This window comes from Oncorhynchus tshawytscha, linkage group LG28, assembly GCF_018296145.1.
Source record: "Oncorhynchus tshawytscha isolate Ot180627B linkage group LG28, Otsh_v2.0, whole genome shotgun sequence".
NCBI classification, from domain to species: domain Eukaryota; kingdom Metazoa; phylum Chordata; class Actinopteri; order Salmoniformes; family Salmonidae; genus Oncorhynchus; species Oncorhynchus tshawytscha.
Window position 1 is genome coordinate 41938747 of NC_056456.1, and position 17289 is coordinate 41956035.

Below are 17289 nucleotides of genomic sequence, written 5' to 3' on the forward strand. Positions count from 1 at the left end.
AAAGCATTAGATAGGTGTATCAGTCTGGGTGCCACCTTTCTTCCAACAATTCAGTCAACCAGTCCAGACTTGGAGGAGAATGGGAGAGAATGGGAGATGGGCCCTGTCCAAAAATGCACCATTTTATAACGGCACCCCGCCTGGCATATTGTAGGGAATAGTGTAGTGGCCACTAAGTACTATGCCCTTGTATCTAAGATTAAACTTGCTATCAAATGTGGCATATTGTATATGAACACATGTACCCTGAAGAGTTCTGAATGTGTTACATCAAATCTCCTCTCTCTCCTGACAAGTCAACTTATCAGAAATCACGAGTATTCAATAGGTCGGCATTTTTTGACACACCCTTGGTTTTGAGACTCCTCCTACCTTTACGTGTACAGCTGGTGGAGGCGTCGGCCCACTCTATGTGGTTAATGACGAAGCTGTAGCAGTGCCCTCTGAAAGGCAACCAGAACCAGGGGCTGTTGCTACCACTGATCTCCTCCTGCTCCTCCTGGATACATTCCCCGGTGTACTGGGGTGGGGCCGTGGGCGGGACGGCTGTGGGGGGAACAAACCAAAAGGATTACAGCACTGCACAGGGATCAACCAATAGGATATCCTCTCTGGGAGACACTAGCCAATGGTTTTACGGAGCAGCATAAGGACCAACCAATAGGATCCTTCCCAGTCTGCTGCTTTCACACACTGGGGTAGGTGACTGTCTCACCTGGGCGACTACTAACACACCGGGGTAGGTACCTGTCTCACCTGGTGACTACTAACACACTGGGGTAGGCACCTGTTACACCTGGGGACTACCAACACACTGGGGTAGGCACCTGTTACACCTGGGGACTACCAACACACTGGGGTAAGTGACTGTCTCACCTGGTGACTACTAACACACTGGGGTAGGTGACTGTCTCACCTGGGGACTACAAACACACTGGGGTAGGCACCTGTCTCACCTGGTGACTACTAACACACTGGGGTAGGTACCTGTCTCACCTGGTGACTACTAACACACTGGGGTAGGTACCTGTCTCACTTGGGACTACTAACACACTGGGGAAGGTGACTGTCTCACCTGGGGACTACTAGCACACTGGGGTAGGTGAGTGTCGCACCTGGGATCTAAAAACACAAGGGGGTAGGAGAATGTCTCACCTGGTGACTACTAACACACTGGGGTAGGTACCTGTCTCACTTGGTGACTACTAACACACAGGGGTAGGTACCTGTCTCACCTGGGGACTGCTATCAGACTGGGGTAGGTGAATGTCGCACCTGGGAACTAAAAACACAAGTGGGTAGGAGAATGTCTCACCTGGTGACTACTAACACACTGGGGTAGGAACCTTTCTCACCTGGTGACAAGTCACACACTGGGGTAGGTACCTGTCTCACCTGGGGACTACTAACACAATGGGGTAGGCACCTGTATCACCTGGTGACTACTAACACACTGGGGTAGGTACCTGTCTCACCTGGTGACTACTAACACAGTGGGTTAGGTACCTGTCTCATCTGGGGACTACTAACACACTGGGATAGGAGACTGTCTCACCTGGGGACTACTAACTCACTGGAGTAGGAGACTGTCACACCTGTGGACTACTAACACACTGGGGTAGGAGACTGTCTCACCTGGGGACTACTAACTCACTGGAGTAGGAGACTGTCACACCTGTGGACTACTAACTCACTGGAGTAGGAGACTGTCTCACCTGGGGACTACTAACTCACTGGAGTAGGAGACTGTCACACCTGGTGACTACTGTTGGGGAATAATCAGAATTGGTGGGTAACATAGATAAGATGTTTTATATTCATCATATGCTTATGAGTTATTTCTCATAAGAATGTATTTTGTTGTACTATAGTGGTGGCCATTGGCAGTTATCTGTTCTATGTCAAGACTAAGTTGCATGGGCCGCTGAGAGGGGAGAGGTCAAGGTGTCATCATGTGTAAACATATCTTTTGCTCCACTGTGTCTGTGTGCCAGTCACTCCCTACTTTTCCCATCGGGGAGAGGAGGATGGCAGTGTCTGGAATCATTCTCATGCTCCCTCTTATCTTAACCTATAGCCTCACTCTCCTCTCCGTGAGCTTGTCCAGGATTGGTTGTATTTAGAGTGGGTTGTATCTAAATGACAATTTGATATATGCCTGTTGATATGAATCATTCTCATGCTCCCTCTTATCTTAACCTATAGCCTCACTCTCCTCTCCGTGAGCTTGTCCAGGATTGGATGTATTTAGAGTTGGTTGTATCTAAATGACAATTTGATATATGCCTGTTGATATGAATCATTCTCATGCTCCCTCTTATCTTAACCTATAGCCTCACTCTCCTCTCCGTGAGCTTGTCCAGGATTGGTTGTATTTAGAGTTGGTTGTATCTAAATGACAATTTGATATATGCCTGTTGATATGGAGGATTGGTTTATGGTTCTGGGTTTGAGTAAGGAGACAAAGCTGAACGATTTATTATGTCTATGCTGTCTGACTAGGTGTGTTCTTTGCTATTAAAGGATCTCAGTTGCAATGTAGAAGGGGCTCTCAGAGAATTCATTGATAGACACTGAATTGATCTGAGAGTCACAGAGTTGTGATAGAGCTCATATAATTAAAGATGGACTTTGATAACTAACTCTGACTTGTGTTGTGGTTTGCTCCCATGATTTGGTAAATAGAGGAAATTTCCACGACACTACTAACACACTGGGGTGGGTACCTGTCTCACCTGGTGACTACTAAAACAATGGGATCAGTGACTGTCTCACATGGTGACTACTAACACAATGGGGTCAGTGACTGTCTTACCTGGGGACTGCTTACACACACTGGGGTAGGTGTGGTTACAAAGGGCTGTCTTCCATGTGCCTTCCACATCCAGGTAGACACAGGGCCGGTCTCTGCTGGGCTCGTCTTTGGCCCACCGGTCCATGCTCAAGGGCCAGCCGTCCATCCACCTGAAGTAGCCTTGCGTCTGAAAAAACAATCCACTACAGCTGTAAGTCAGTTGGTAGAGCACGGCGCTCCCAACGTCACTCTCATGGGTTTGATTCCTGCTGGCACTGCCCTGACGATCTGAACTCCATGTTATATTACAGTACACTAGCCTTTCCTGGCAATCTGAACACCATGTTATATTACAGTACACTAGCCTTTCCCCTCAGATACTATAGTATTACTGATGTACCAACCAGTCTCTATCACTCCTCAGATACTATAGTATTACTACAACCAGTCTCTATCACCCCTCAGATACTATAGTATTACTGATGTCCCAACCAGTCTCTATCCCCCCTCAGATACTATAGTATTACTGATGTACCAACCAGTCTCTGTCACCCCTCAGATACTATAGTATTACTGATGTAACAACCAGTCTCTATCACCCCTCAGATACTATAGTATTACTGATGTACCAACCAGTCTCTATCACTCCTCAGATACTATAGTATTACTGATGTACCAACCAGTCTCTATCACTCCTCAGATACTATAGTATTACTGATGTACCAACCAGTCTCTATCACCCCTCAGATACTATAGTATTACTGATGTACCAACCAGTCTCTATCACCCCTCAGATACTATAGTATTACTTATGATCCATCATGTCTCGAGTATAGAAATGTTCAAAGCTTCACCCAGAATCCAACAGTAGCAATAACCTGCCTGTTCTGATGAGGAGTCCGTTGCACCTGAAGAGACAGCTAGTTCTGTACCTCATTCCTATTGAGTCCAATCCACAGTGGTGTCTGCAGCTTCAGAGCCTGCAGGTCCAGGTAGGCTGCTGACAGTTCATCCAGGGTGCTAGCCAGCTGGCCCTCCTCAGCCTCACACTGCATCCGGGCTTCGGGCCATGTCCTGTTCTGGGGCAGCACCTTGTAGGAGTCGTTGGCCAGCTTCACCCAGCCTCTAGGTAACACTGTCGGTGTCGGGACTGGGATGCCTGAGTCTAGGAGGGCAGAGCAACACTTAGTCACATTACAAATCACAGGGCTGAGGATGGAGACACAAAGGAGGAGGAAGAAGAGGATGAAGAGTAGGAGAGAGAAAGAAGGAGAGAGAGAAGAGGAGGAGGAGAATGTCTTTTCTCACCAACTTTACGCTGACAGATGAAGCCGTGTGTGTCGTTGCAGGACCTGATTTCCCATTTTCCCAAGATGGAGGAGGAACTGGCCATCACAATACACTGTGCGACAAAGATGATCAATATCGACAACATTCACAGTCACAGACTTAATTCCCTCATATAGTAGAGCTTTGAGCAAAATGTAAGTCTAGCACTTTAAATAATACATTATTAATATGTTATTATATCCAATTTATTGTGTGTAATTCTCATTTTGAATGGTGATAGTTTGTTTAAATGGATCTTACCCGACTAGCCTCAGAGGAAAGCATATCCATGTACAACTACAATTAGAAAACAAAATGGTATACGTTAGTGGTATTTATTAAGAAATTGTTCTAGAATAAACGATAGGGATTTAGTCAATGTGTTTCAGTATAATATGTAAACGATAGGGATTTAGTCAATGTGTTTCAGTATAATATGTAAACGATGGGGATTTAGTCAATGTGTTTCAGTATAATATGTAAACGATGGGGATTTAGTCAATGTGTTTCAGTATAATGTGTAAACGATAGGGATTTAGTCAATGTGTTTCAGTATAATGTGTAAACGATAGGGATTTAGTCAATGTGTTTCAGTATAATATGTAAACGATGGGGATTTAGTCAATGTGTTTCAGTATAATATGTAAACGATAGGGATTTAGTCAATGTGTTTCAGTATAATATGTAAACGATGGGGATTTAGTCAATGTGTTTCAGTATAATATGTAAACGATGGGGATTTAGTCAATGTGTTTCAGTATAATATGTAAACGATGGGGATTTAGTCAATGTGTTTCAGTATAATATGTAAACGATGGGGATTTAGTCAATGTGTTTCAGTATAATATGTATTTAAACATATGTACAGTAGGCCTGTCGGTGTGTAGACAAAATGTTTAGCTAGTGAAAGTATACCCCTTGCACAGTCTTCACATTTTGCTGCCTTAAAATTACATCTAATTGTTTTTGTCAAAAATGTTCAAGCACAGTACATTTGGTTGGAAATCTTTGATGGACAGCAATATTCAAACTTTGTTTCTGTTTTTTAAGCAGATTAAAGTCAGAACTCAGACTGGGCCATTCACTCAACACCTATTGGAAAGCCATTCTGGTGTGTCTTTGGCATTCACATGTGTGTAATTAGGATTTCTTCTTCCTAGGATAGTCCCAGCCTTTCTTGTCCCTGGGATAGTCCCAGGGCTAGGCTTTCTTGTCCCTGGGATAGTCCCAGCCTTTCTTGTTCCTGTGATAGTCCCAGGGCTAGGCTTTCTTGTCCCTGGGATAGTCCCAGGCTTTCTTGTCCCTGGGATAGTCCCAGCCTTTCTTGTCCCTGGGATAGTCCCAGCCTTTTTTGTCCCTGGGATAGTCCCAGCCTTTCTTGTCCCTGGGATAGTTCAATCATTTATTGTTCCTGTGATAGTCCCAGGGCTAGGCTTTTTTGTCCCTGGGATAGTCCCAGCCTTTCTTGTCCCTGGGATAGTCCCAGCCTTTCTTGTCCCTGGATAGTCCCAGGGTTTCTTGTCCCTGGGATAGTCCCAGGGTTTCTTGTCCCTGGATAGTCCCAGGGTTTCTTGTCCCTGGGATAGTCCCAGCCTTTCTTGTCCCTGGGATAGTCCCAGGGTATCTTGTCCCTGGATAGTCCCAGGGTTTCTTGTCCCTGGGATAGTCCCGGGGTATCTTGTCCCTGGATAGTCCCAGAGTTTCTTGTCCCTGGATAGTCCCAGGGTTTCTTGTCCCTGGATAGTCCCAGGGTTTCTTGTCCCTGGGATAGTCCCAGCCTTTCTTGTCCCTGGGATAGTCCCAGCCTTTCTTGTCCCTGGGATAGTCCCAGCCTTTCTTGTCCCTGGGATAGTCCCAGAGTTTCTTGTCCCTGGGATAGTCCCAGAGTTTTCAGAAGACAGAGGTAAGCTTTCCTTTTCTTTTCTACCTGGGCTCTGCTCATGGCATGTCTTTTGATCCTGACACCTTCCCCAAAGAGGCATCGACCAAGTATGAACTCTGGGGTGTTTCCACCAAGTATGACCTCTGGGGTGTTTCCAACCAGTATGAACTCTGGGGTGTTTCCAACCAGTATGAACTCTGGGGTGTTTCCAGCCAGTATGAACTCTGGGGTGTTTCCAGCCAGTATGAACTCTGGGGTGTTTCCAACCAGCATGACCTCTGGGGTGTTTCCACCAAGTATGAACTCTGGGGTGTTTCCAACCAGTATGAACTCTGGGGTGTTTCCACCAAGTATGACCTCTGGGGTGTTTCCAACCAGTATGAACTCTGGGGTGTTTCCAACCAGTATGACCTCTGGGGTGTTTCCAGCCAGTATGAACTCTGGGGTGTTTCCAGCCAGTATGATCTCTGGGGTGTTTCCAGCCAGTATGAACTCTGGGGTGTTTCCAACCAGTATGACCTCTGGGGTGTTTCCAACCAGTATGAACTCTGGGGTGTTTCCACCAAGTATGAACTCTGGGGTGTTTCCACCAAGTATGACCTCTGGGGTGTTTCCAACCAGTGTGAACTCGGGTGTTTCCAACCAGTATGACCTCGGGTGTTTCCAACCAGTATGACCTCTGGGGTGTGAAGACATACACAATCAATAAATTCTTTCACTTTGAATATGTGGAATAGGTTTGTGTAGATCTGTCAGAAAAAAAACATAACTTAATTCCTTTTTTACTTCATTTTAAGGCAGCAAAATGTGAAGACTTTGCAAAGCGTGTGTAGACGTTCACTAGGTCCTGTGTGTGTATGTCTGTGTTTACTTAAAGTTTGAAGGGACTTTACCTGACTATGGTGATGCCATCGCGATGGGAACATCTGCGACAGTCTCTACAATTAAGAAACAAAATATTACATATTAGGGGTATTTATTCAAAAACATTATTGGTTTAGGGATAAAATTAGCAAATGAAACTCAAAGTAAACTAACACATCATGTCCAGTGTGCCACACAGTGTTCCAGGCTGTAATGTATGTGTATATTATGTCAAATGTTACCTCAGTTTTCACCACTGAGCAAATTTAAGGTCTGCTGAGCCCAAACTTGAAAGTTGTGAAAATTCTGTGCAACGTCCAGCGCACGTTTAATGTGAACACTGAGGCTGTACCTGCTTTAAGTTACAGTTTTACTGTGAAAACTGAGGCAGTACCTGCTTTAAGTTACAGTTTTAACAGTGGACAAGTAGGCTAATGTGACTATTTTATCATAATGTAGGCCTACCAGACAGGCCTACCATCAAAAACAATGGAGAAAATGCATCTCATAACATTTTAACATGGAAATAGCTGTTCTATCATTCAGTCTACAGTAGCAGCCAATGTGTGGTGTTCAATATAGGCATACATTCCATGAGACTTATGAAAAACGCATGCAGGGCTTGACATGAACCTGTTTATCCAAATTTGGTTGGAAATCTTTGATGGAGAAGCAATATTCAAACTTTGTTTCTGTTTTTTAAGCAGATTAAAGTCAGGACTGAGACTGTACCATTCAGGAGCACTAAACACCTATTGGAAAGCCATTCTGGTGTGTCTTTGGCATTCAAATGTGTGTAAATAGGCTTTCTTGTCCCTGGATAGTCCCAGGGTTTCTTGTCCCTGGGAAAGTCCCAGGGTTTCTTGTCCCAGGGTTTCTTGTTCCTAGATAGTCCCAGGAATACTTGTCCCTGGGAAAGTCCCAGGGTTTCTTGTCCCTGGGAAAGTCCCAGGGATACTTGTCCCTGGGAAAGTGTCCCTGGGAAAGTCCCAGGGTTTCTTGTCCCTGGGAAAGTCCCAGGGATACTTGTCCCTGGGAAAGTCCCAGGGTTTCTTGTTCCTAGATAGTCCCAGGGTTTCTTGTCCCTGGGATAGTCCCAGGGTTTCTTGTCCCTGGGATAGTCCCAGGGTTTCTTGTCCCTGGGATAGTCCCAGGGTTTCTTGTCCCTGGGATAGTCCCAGGGTTTCTTGTCCCTGGATAGTCCCAGGGTTTCTTGTCCCTGGGATAGTCCCAGAGTTTCTTGTCCCTGGGATAGTCCCAGAGTTTCTTGTCCCTGGATAGTCCCAGGGTTTCTTGTCCCTGGGATAGTCCCAGGGTTTCTTGTCCCTGGGATAGTCCCAGGGTTTCTTGTCCCTGGGATAGTCCCAGGGTAACTTGTCCCTGGGATAGTCCCAGGGTAACTTGTCTCTGGATAGTCCCAGAGTTTCTTGTCCCTGGATAGTCCCAGAGTTTCTTGTCCCTGGGATAGTCCCAGCCTTTCTTGTCCCTGGGATAGTCCCAGCCTTTCTTGTCCCTGGGATAGTCCCAGGGTTTCTTGTCCCTGGGATAGTCCCAGGGTTTCTTGTCCCTGGGATAGTCCCAGGGTTTCTTGTCCCTGGATAGTCCCAGGGTTTCTTCTCCCTGGGATAGTCCCAGGGTTTCTTGTCCCTGGGATAGTCCCAGGGTATCTTGTCCCTGGGATAGTCCCAGGGTATCTTGTCCCTGGGATAGTCCCAGGGTATCTTGTCCCTGGATAGTCCCAGGGTTTCTTGTCCCTGGATAGTCCCAGGGTTTCTTGTCCCTGGATAGTCCCAGCCTTTCTTGTCCCTGGGATAGTCCCAGGGTTTCTTGTCCCTGGGATAGTCCCAGGGTTTCTTGTCCCTGGGATAGTCCCAGAGTATCTTGTCCCTGGGATAGTCCCAGGGTTTCTTGTCCCTGGATAGTCCCAGGGTTTCTTGTCCCTGGATAGTTCCAGGGTTTCTTGTCTCTGGATAGTCCCAGGGTTTCTTGTCCCTGGATAGTCCCAGGGTTTCTTGTCCCTGGATAGTCCCAGGGTTTCTTGTACCTGGATAGTCCCAGGGTTTATTGTCCCTGGATAGTCCCAGGGTATCTTGTCCCTGGATAGCCCCAGGGTTTCTTGTCCCTGGATAGTCCCAGGGTTTCTTGTCCCTGGATAGTCCCAGGGTTTCTTGTCCCTGGGATAGTCCCAGCCTTTCTCGTCCCTGGGATAGTCCCAGGGTATCTTGTCCCTGGATAGTCCCAGGGTTTCTTGTCCCTAGGATAGTCCCAGAGTTTCTTGTCCCTGGGATAGTCCCAGAGTTTCTTGTCCCTGGGATAGTCCCAGAGTTTCCAGAAGACAGAGGTAAGCTTTCCTTTTCTTTTTTACCTGGGCTCTGCTCATGGCATGTCTTTTGATCCTGACACCTTCCCCAAAGAGGCATCGACCAAGTATGAACTCTGGGGTGTTTCCACCAAGCATGACCTCTGGGGTGTTTCCACCAAGTATGATCTCTGGGGTGTTTCCACCAAGTATGACCTCTGGGGTGTTTCCACCAAGTATGACCTCTGGGGTGTTTCCACCAAGTATGACCTCTGGGGTGTTTCCACCAAGTATGACCTCTGGGGTGTTTCCACCAAGTATGACCTCTGGGGTGTTTCCACCAAGTATGACCTCTGGGGTGTTTCCAGCCAGTATGAACTCTGGGGTGTTTCCAACCAGTATGATCTCTGGGGTGTTTCCAACCAGTATGAACTCTGGGGTGTTTCCAACCAGTATGAACTCTGGGGTGTTTCCAACCAGTATGAACTCTGGGGTGTTTCCAACCAGTATGACCTCTGGGGTGTTTCCACCAAGTATGACCTCTGGGGTGTTTCCACCAAGTATGAACTCTGGGGTGTGAAGACATATACAATCAATGCAACACAATCTTTTTAAAATGTTTTATTTATTATTATTATTATTATTATTATTCTCCAACTTTCTTTCACTTTGAATTTTGCTGCCTAAAAGGTAAGTCATTAATTATATGTTTTTGCCTACTTGGTTTGTGTAGATATGTAGGCAAAAACATAATTAATTACTTACCTTTTAGGCAGCAAAATGTGAAGACTTTGCAAAGCGTGTGTAGACGTTCACTAGGTCCTGTGTGTGTATGTCTGTGTTTACTTAAAGTTTGAAGGGACTTTACCTGACTATGGTAATGCCATCGCGATGGGAACATCTGCGACAATTAAGAAACAAAATATTACATATTAGGGGTATTAATTAAGAAACATTATTGGTTTAGGGATAAAATTAGCAAATGAAACTCAAAGTAAACTAACACATCATGTCCAGTGTGCCACACAGTGTTCCAGGCTGTAATGTATGTGTATATTATGTCAAATGTTACCTCAATTTTCACCACTGAGCAAATTTAAGGTCTGCTGAGCCCAAACTTGAAAGTTGTGAAAATTCTGTGCTACTTCCAGCGCACATTTACTGTGAACACTGAGGCTGTACTTGCTGTAAGTTATAGTTTTACTGTGAAAACTGACGCTGTACCTGCTTTAAGTTACAGTTTTACTGTGAAAACTGAGGCAGTACCTGCTTTAAGTTACAGTTTTACTGTGAATACTGAGGCTGTACTTGCTGTAAGTTATAGTTTTACTGTGAAAACTGACGCTGTACCTGCTTTAAGTTACAGTTTTACTGTGAAAACTGACGCTGTACCTGCTTTAAGTTACAGTTTTACTGTGAATACTGAGGCTGTACTTGCTGTAAGTTATAGTTTTAACAGTGGACGACTAGGCCACTGTGGCTATTTGATCATAATGTAGGTCTACCAGAGTTGCCTACCATTAAAAACAATGGAGAAAATGCATCCCATAACATTTAACATGGAAATAGATGTTCTATCATTTGAACTTGTTTGCGTGTGTGTCATAAAGACGGTTTGTATTGTGGACTTCAGAACGTTCTCGTGAATAAACTGTACTGGCCTTTTGCATGAGTCTAATTATTATTAAACCCACTGGTCAAACCTATTGATTGTTTATCATTGGAATTGAAAATGGTTGAACAGACAGTAATAGGGGTTGCAAAAATGGCGACGGATAATTTGAGGAAGATTCAGGGTCCAGATTTTCCAACCCAGCTGATCTGTAGGGGTCCAAATTTGGCAGCTCTTTCAGAACATCAGCTGTCTGGATGAAGGAGAAGCGGTGGGGGGGGGCAATTTGCTTTAGGAGGTGCTGTGCTGTTGGCCGGGGTAGGGGTAGCCAGGTGGAAAGTATAGAGAGATACTTCTTAAAATTGTTGACTAGAAAGTAACTATAACTGGGCTAATAACTAGCTAACTAGCAAAACATACACAGGTGGCTACATGTAGCTCTCACTTTGATCTCAGAACAAGATCATCTACTCCTGACCGCTCGTACTGTAGCCTGAACACAGTGAACGGCACAGATCCATATATGGCAATGGCTATTTGCATATAGGCCTACTGCAGCTCTGATTGGTAATTGGGGCACCGGTCTGTGTAGAGTACAGACTGAGTCCTGCCTGTCAATAAAATCCTACTCCAATGTGCTCTGCCTACAAGAAAGTCTCTTGCACAGTTAGTTTGCATACTAAGTCTTGCACAGTTAGTTTGCATACTAAGTCTTGCACAGTTAGTTTTGTGTCGGTATGTTACATAAAAATGGTCTAACATTGTGTTGATTCGATCCCAATTCCCACAGTAGAGCTTAACATTGTTAACTGAAGGGGAAAACTAGAGAAAGGTGAGTGAAGGTCAATCTCGTGCTTCTCTGCAGTTTAGGCGGGAACATTGATGATGTCTTATGTTTTGTTTATGTTTAAATGTCTGCTTGGCCGTCATGTCTACGACCAGCTGTGGTATATTGGCCATGGAAAACAACCCTCGGCCCTCATTGCTGAGGTAAATATGTGTACATGCGTACCTTAATGAAATCCAAGTTTAAGTATTTGACTGCCTGGCCATCGGTCCAGACAAACGCGTCCCGGTTTAAGTTACTCAGTCCAATCCACAGGTCAGTAACACCAGAAGTCATCTGGGTCGTCAGAAACACTGCAAACATAGAGATAGAAAGAGGACTCATCTTTATATCTGTGTCATTATAGAGTCTGTGACAGCATGGGTAGCTCCATAGAGATAGATTGATGACTCATCTTTATATCTGTGTCATTATAGAGTCTGTGACAGCATGGGTAGCTCCAGAGAGATAGATAGAGGACTCATCCTTATATCTGTTCCATTATAGCATCTGTGACAGCATGGGTAGCTCCATAGAGATAGATTGAGGACTCATCCTTATATCTGTTCCATTATAGCATCTGTGACAGCATGGGCAGCTCCATTGAGGCTGCAACCCATAGGACTCCCCACCCAGTTGACTACTTAAAAACGGTGGATGATGGCAATGTCTAATAACAATGGCAATGTCAAAGATAAAATGGGTTATATCCATGATGAGTCCTCTGTCTCTATGGGCAGCGCAATGAAGGGTTATCTCCATTTTAAAGTGGTACATTTTCTTCTTCATTGACAAACCATAGGTAACCAAATTTGATGAAGACAATGCTCCAATTGGCTGATTTCTCTAAACCCATAGAAATCCCCACCCAGTTGACTACTTTAAATTGGTGGAATCCCTCAATCCATCTATTGCTACAACCCACAGGAGAGAGTGTTGGTCAGGATAGAACAGGTTGGACTTTTACTCAAGTAGTATTTTACTGGGTGACTTTGAATTTTACTTGAGTCATTTTCTATTAACGCATCTTTACTTTTACTCACGTATAAAAATAGGGTACTTCTTCCACCACTGATTTGTTTTTAAAGTATGTTGTATGTTTTAGGATCAATAGAGGTGATAGGTAGGAGAAAGAGCTATGGTCTTATATGTACTCCAGAGGGACGGTCTTAGACCGCCACAGACGAGGGGTCATTTACAGGTTAAAATAATCTCACCTTGCTCCCGCCTACTGGCGATGGACGCCAGGTTAGCTCCCATGGATTGGCAGTACGATCTGGCCTCGAGCCAGGTACAAGGCACCCGGTATCCAATCAATTTGTAGCACTACAATCAAATCAATAAGCAATAAATCAAGTTGATTCAAGTTGATTGATTATAGGCAAACACTTTGAGTTAGACTTCCATTCTCAAAGCCTGTTGTAAAACTGTATCGTCTGTTTTCATGTGAAAGACATTCAACATATTATTATTACATAATCATTATTTTAACACTCTTCCTGTGTAACCTTTGATCTCTGACCTTAGGATCCATTCTCTCCTCTTACTGACCTTAGACTGGTAGCGGACCCATTCCGGGGGGCAGCCTCCTGTGGGGGGCAGTAGGGGGCACGGTGCTGTTCACTGGGGGGGAACCACTCCTCTCACAGATGGACCTCATTTCAGTGCCACAGTTATAGTCATGCCAGAAACCTGAAGACACAGACACATAGTTATAGTCATGCCAGAAACCTGGAGACACATAGTTATAGTCATGCCAGAAACCTGGAGACACAGACACATAGTTATAGTCATGCCAGAAACCTGAAGACACATAGTTATAGTCATGCCAGAAACCTGAAGACACAGACACATAGTTATAGTCATGACAGAAACCTGGAGACACAGTTATAGTCAATCCAGAAACCTGAAGACACAGTTATAGTCATGCCAGAAACCTGAAGACACAGTTATAGTCATGCCAGAAACCTGAAGACACAGTTATAGTCATGCCAGAAATCTGAACACTCAGACACACAGTTATAGTAGACCTAATCATGCCAATGAGTTATGTGGTAACCAGCCCCAAGATTCAGAATGAAAATAACTCAATGGAAGTTCTTATAAGAGAGGAACATTTTTGGGCCTCATCTTTAGCTTCACCCATGGAGCTGGACATGACAACACAGTTCTCATCGTTGTTCTTGAAGTCCGGCTGGTTGTTGTCCCATCTCTGGAATACTACTGGGGAACCGTCCATCCACCTGGACAGAACACAGGACACAATCACTCAGAACACAAGGATTCAAGAACTCAGAACACAGGACACAATAACTAAGAACACAAGGATTCAAGAACTCAGAACACAAAACATAAGATATAGAATATCCCTTTGAGCATGGTGAAGTTATTAATTACACTTTGGATGGTATACACCCAAATCAAATCAAATCAAATTTTATTTTGTCACATACACATGGTTAGCAGATGTTAATGCGAGTGTAGCGAAATGCTTGTGCTTCCAGTTCCGACAATGCAGTAATAATCCAACAAGTAATCTAACTAACAATTCCAAAACTACTGTCTTATACACAGTGTAAGGGGATAAAGAATATGTACATAAGGATATATGAATGAGTGATGGTACAGAGCAGCATAGGCAAGATGCAGTAGATGATATCGAGTACAGTATATACATATGAGATGAGTATGTAAACCAAGTGGCATAGTTAAAGTGGCTAGTGATACATGTATTACATAAGGATGCAGTCGATGATATAGAGTACAGTATCTACGTATGCATATGAGATGAATAATGTAGGGTAAGTAACATTATATAAGGTAGCATTGTTTAAAGTGGCTAGTGATATATTTACATCATTTCCCATCAATTCCCATTATTAAAGTGGCTGGAGTAGAGTCAGTGTCATTGACAGTGTGTTGGCAGTAGCCACTCAATGTTAGTGGTGGCTGTTTAACAGTCTGATGGCCTTGAGATAGAAGCTGTTTTTTAGTCTCTCGGTCCCAGCTTTGATGCACCTGTACTGACCTCGCCTTCTGGATGACAGCGGGGTGAACAGGCAGTGGCTCGGGTGGTTGATGTCCTTGATGATCTTTATGGCCTTCCTGTAGCATCGGGTGGTGTAGGTGTCCTGGAGGGCAGGTAGTTTGCCCCCGGTGATGCGTTGTGCAGACCTCACTACCCTCTGGAGAGCCTTACGGTTGAGGGCGGTGCAGTTGCCATACCAGGCGGTGATACAGCCCGCCAGGATGCTCTCGATTGTGCATCTGTAGAAGTTTGTGAGTGCTTTTGGTGACAAGCCGAATTTCTTCAGCCTCCTGAGGTTGAAGAGGCGCTGCTGCGCCTTCCTCACGATGCTGTCTGTGTGAGTGGACCAATTCAGTTTGTCTGTGATGTGTATGCCGAAGAACTTAAAACTTGCTACCCTCTCCACTACTGTTCCATCGATGTGGATGGGGGTGTTCCCTCTGCTGTTTCCTGAAGTCCACAATCATCTCCTTAGTTTTGTTGACGTTGAGTGTGAGGTTATTTTCCTGACACCACACTCCGAGGGCCCTCACCTCCTCCCTGTAGGCCGTCTCGTCGTTGTTGGTAATCAAGCCTACCACTGTTGTGTCGTCCGCAAACTTGATGATTGAGTTGGAGGCGTGCGTGGCCACGCAGTCGTGGGTGAACAGGGAGTACAGGAGAGGGCTCAGAACGCACCCTTGTGGGGCCCCAGTGTTGAGGATCAGCGGGGAGGAGATGTTGTTGCCTACCCTCACCACCTGGGGGCGGCCCGTCAGGAAGTCCAGTACCCAGTTGCACAGGGCGGGGTCGAGACCCAGGGTCTCGAGCTTGATGACGAGCTTGGAGGGTACTATGGTGTTGAATGCCGAGCTGTAGTCTATGAACAGCATTCTCACATAGGTATTCCTCTTGTCCAGGTGGGTTAGGGCAGTGTGCAGTGTGGTTGAGATTGCATCGTCTGTGGACCTATTTGGGCGGTAAGCAAATTGGAGTGGGTCTAGGGTGTCAGGTAGGGTGGAGGTGATATGGTCCTTGACTAGTCTCTCAAAGCACTTCATGATGATGAATGTGAGTGCTATGGGGCGGTAGTCGTTTAGCTCAGTTACCTTACCTTTCTTGGGAACAGGAACAATGGTGGCCCTCTTGAAGCATGTGGGAACAGCAGACTGGTATAGGGATTGATTGAATATGTCCGTAAACACACCGGCCAGCTGGTCTGCGCATGCTCTGAGGGAGCGGCTGGGGATGCCATCTGGGCCTGCAGCCTTGCGAGGGTTAACACGTTTAAATGTCTTACTCACTTCAGCTGTAGTGAAGGAGAGACCGCATGTTTTCGTTGCAGGCCGTGTCAGTGGCACTGTATTGTCCTCAAAGCGGGCAAAAAAAGTCACTACAAAGATGCAGGCGTCCGTAATTAAGATGCTGGAGGGGAAGAAAACCAGTCAGGGAGTTCCCATGAGGTCAAGGGTGACATTAAACCAGTGTAATGGCTGTGATAGGAGAAAACTTAGGATGGATCAACAATCACAATACTAACCTGAATGATAGAGTGAAAAGAAGGAAACCTGTACTGAACAGAAAATAAGGCAACAAGGCACTAAAGTAATTTGGCAAAAGAAAATGGCAAAGAAAATGGCAAAGCATTTAACTTTTTGTCCTGAATACAAAGTGTTATGTTTGGGGAAAATCCAATACAACACATTACTGAGTACCACTCTTCATATTTTCAATCATAGTGGTGGCTGCATCATGTTATGGGTATGCTTGTCATCGTTAAGGATTGGGGAGGTTTTCAGGATAAAATTAAATGGAATGGAGCGTAGCACAAGCAAAATCCTAGAGGACAACCTGGTTCAGTCTGCTTTCCACCTGACACTAGGAGATGAATTCACCTTTCAGCAGAACAATAACCTAAAACACAAGGCCAAATCTACACTGGAGTTGCTTACCAAGAAGACAGCGAATGTTCCTGAGTGGCCGATATTAAAGTTTGGACTTAAATCTACTTGAAAATCTATGGCAAGAGCTGAAAATGGTTGTCTAGCAATGACCAACAACCAATTTGACAGAGCTTGAATAATGTTTTAAAGAATAATGGGTGTAACAGTATAACTTTAGACCGTCCCATCGCCCATACCCGGGCGCGAACCAGGGACCCTCTGCACACATCAACAACAGTCACCCACAAAGCATCGTTACCCATCGCTCCACAAAAGCCGCGGCCCTTGCAGAGCAAGGGGAACTACTACTTCAAGGTCTCAGAGCAAGTGACGTCACCGATTGAAACGCTATTTAGCGCACCACCGCTAACTAGCTAGCCATTTCACATCCGTTACATGGGCAAATGTTGCAGAATCCAGGTGTGGAAAGCTCTTAGAGACTCACCCAGAAAGACTCACAGCTGTAATCGCTGCCAAGGGTGATTCTAACATGTATTCACTCAGAGGTGGGAATACTTATGTAAATTAGATATGTCTGTATTTCATTTTCAATAAATGTGTAAACATTTCTAAAAACAAGTTTGTACTTTGTCATTATGGGGTATTGTGTGTTGACTTGTGAGAGAGAAATACTATTTAATCCATTTTGAATTCAGGCTGTAACAACAAAATGTGGAATAAATCAAGGGGTATGAATCCTTTCTGAACGAACTGTATGTATTACTGATAAGTC

The 17289-nt window shown here is 44.9% G+C and overlaps 1 pseudogene; it reads right to left on the reverse strand.

Annotated features, from left to right (window-relative positions):
• LOC112240723 overlaps nt 1–17289 on the reverse strand; it is a 58028-nt pseudogene that overhangs the window by 6660 nt on the left and 34079 nt on the right.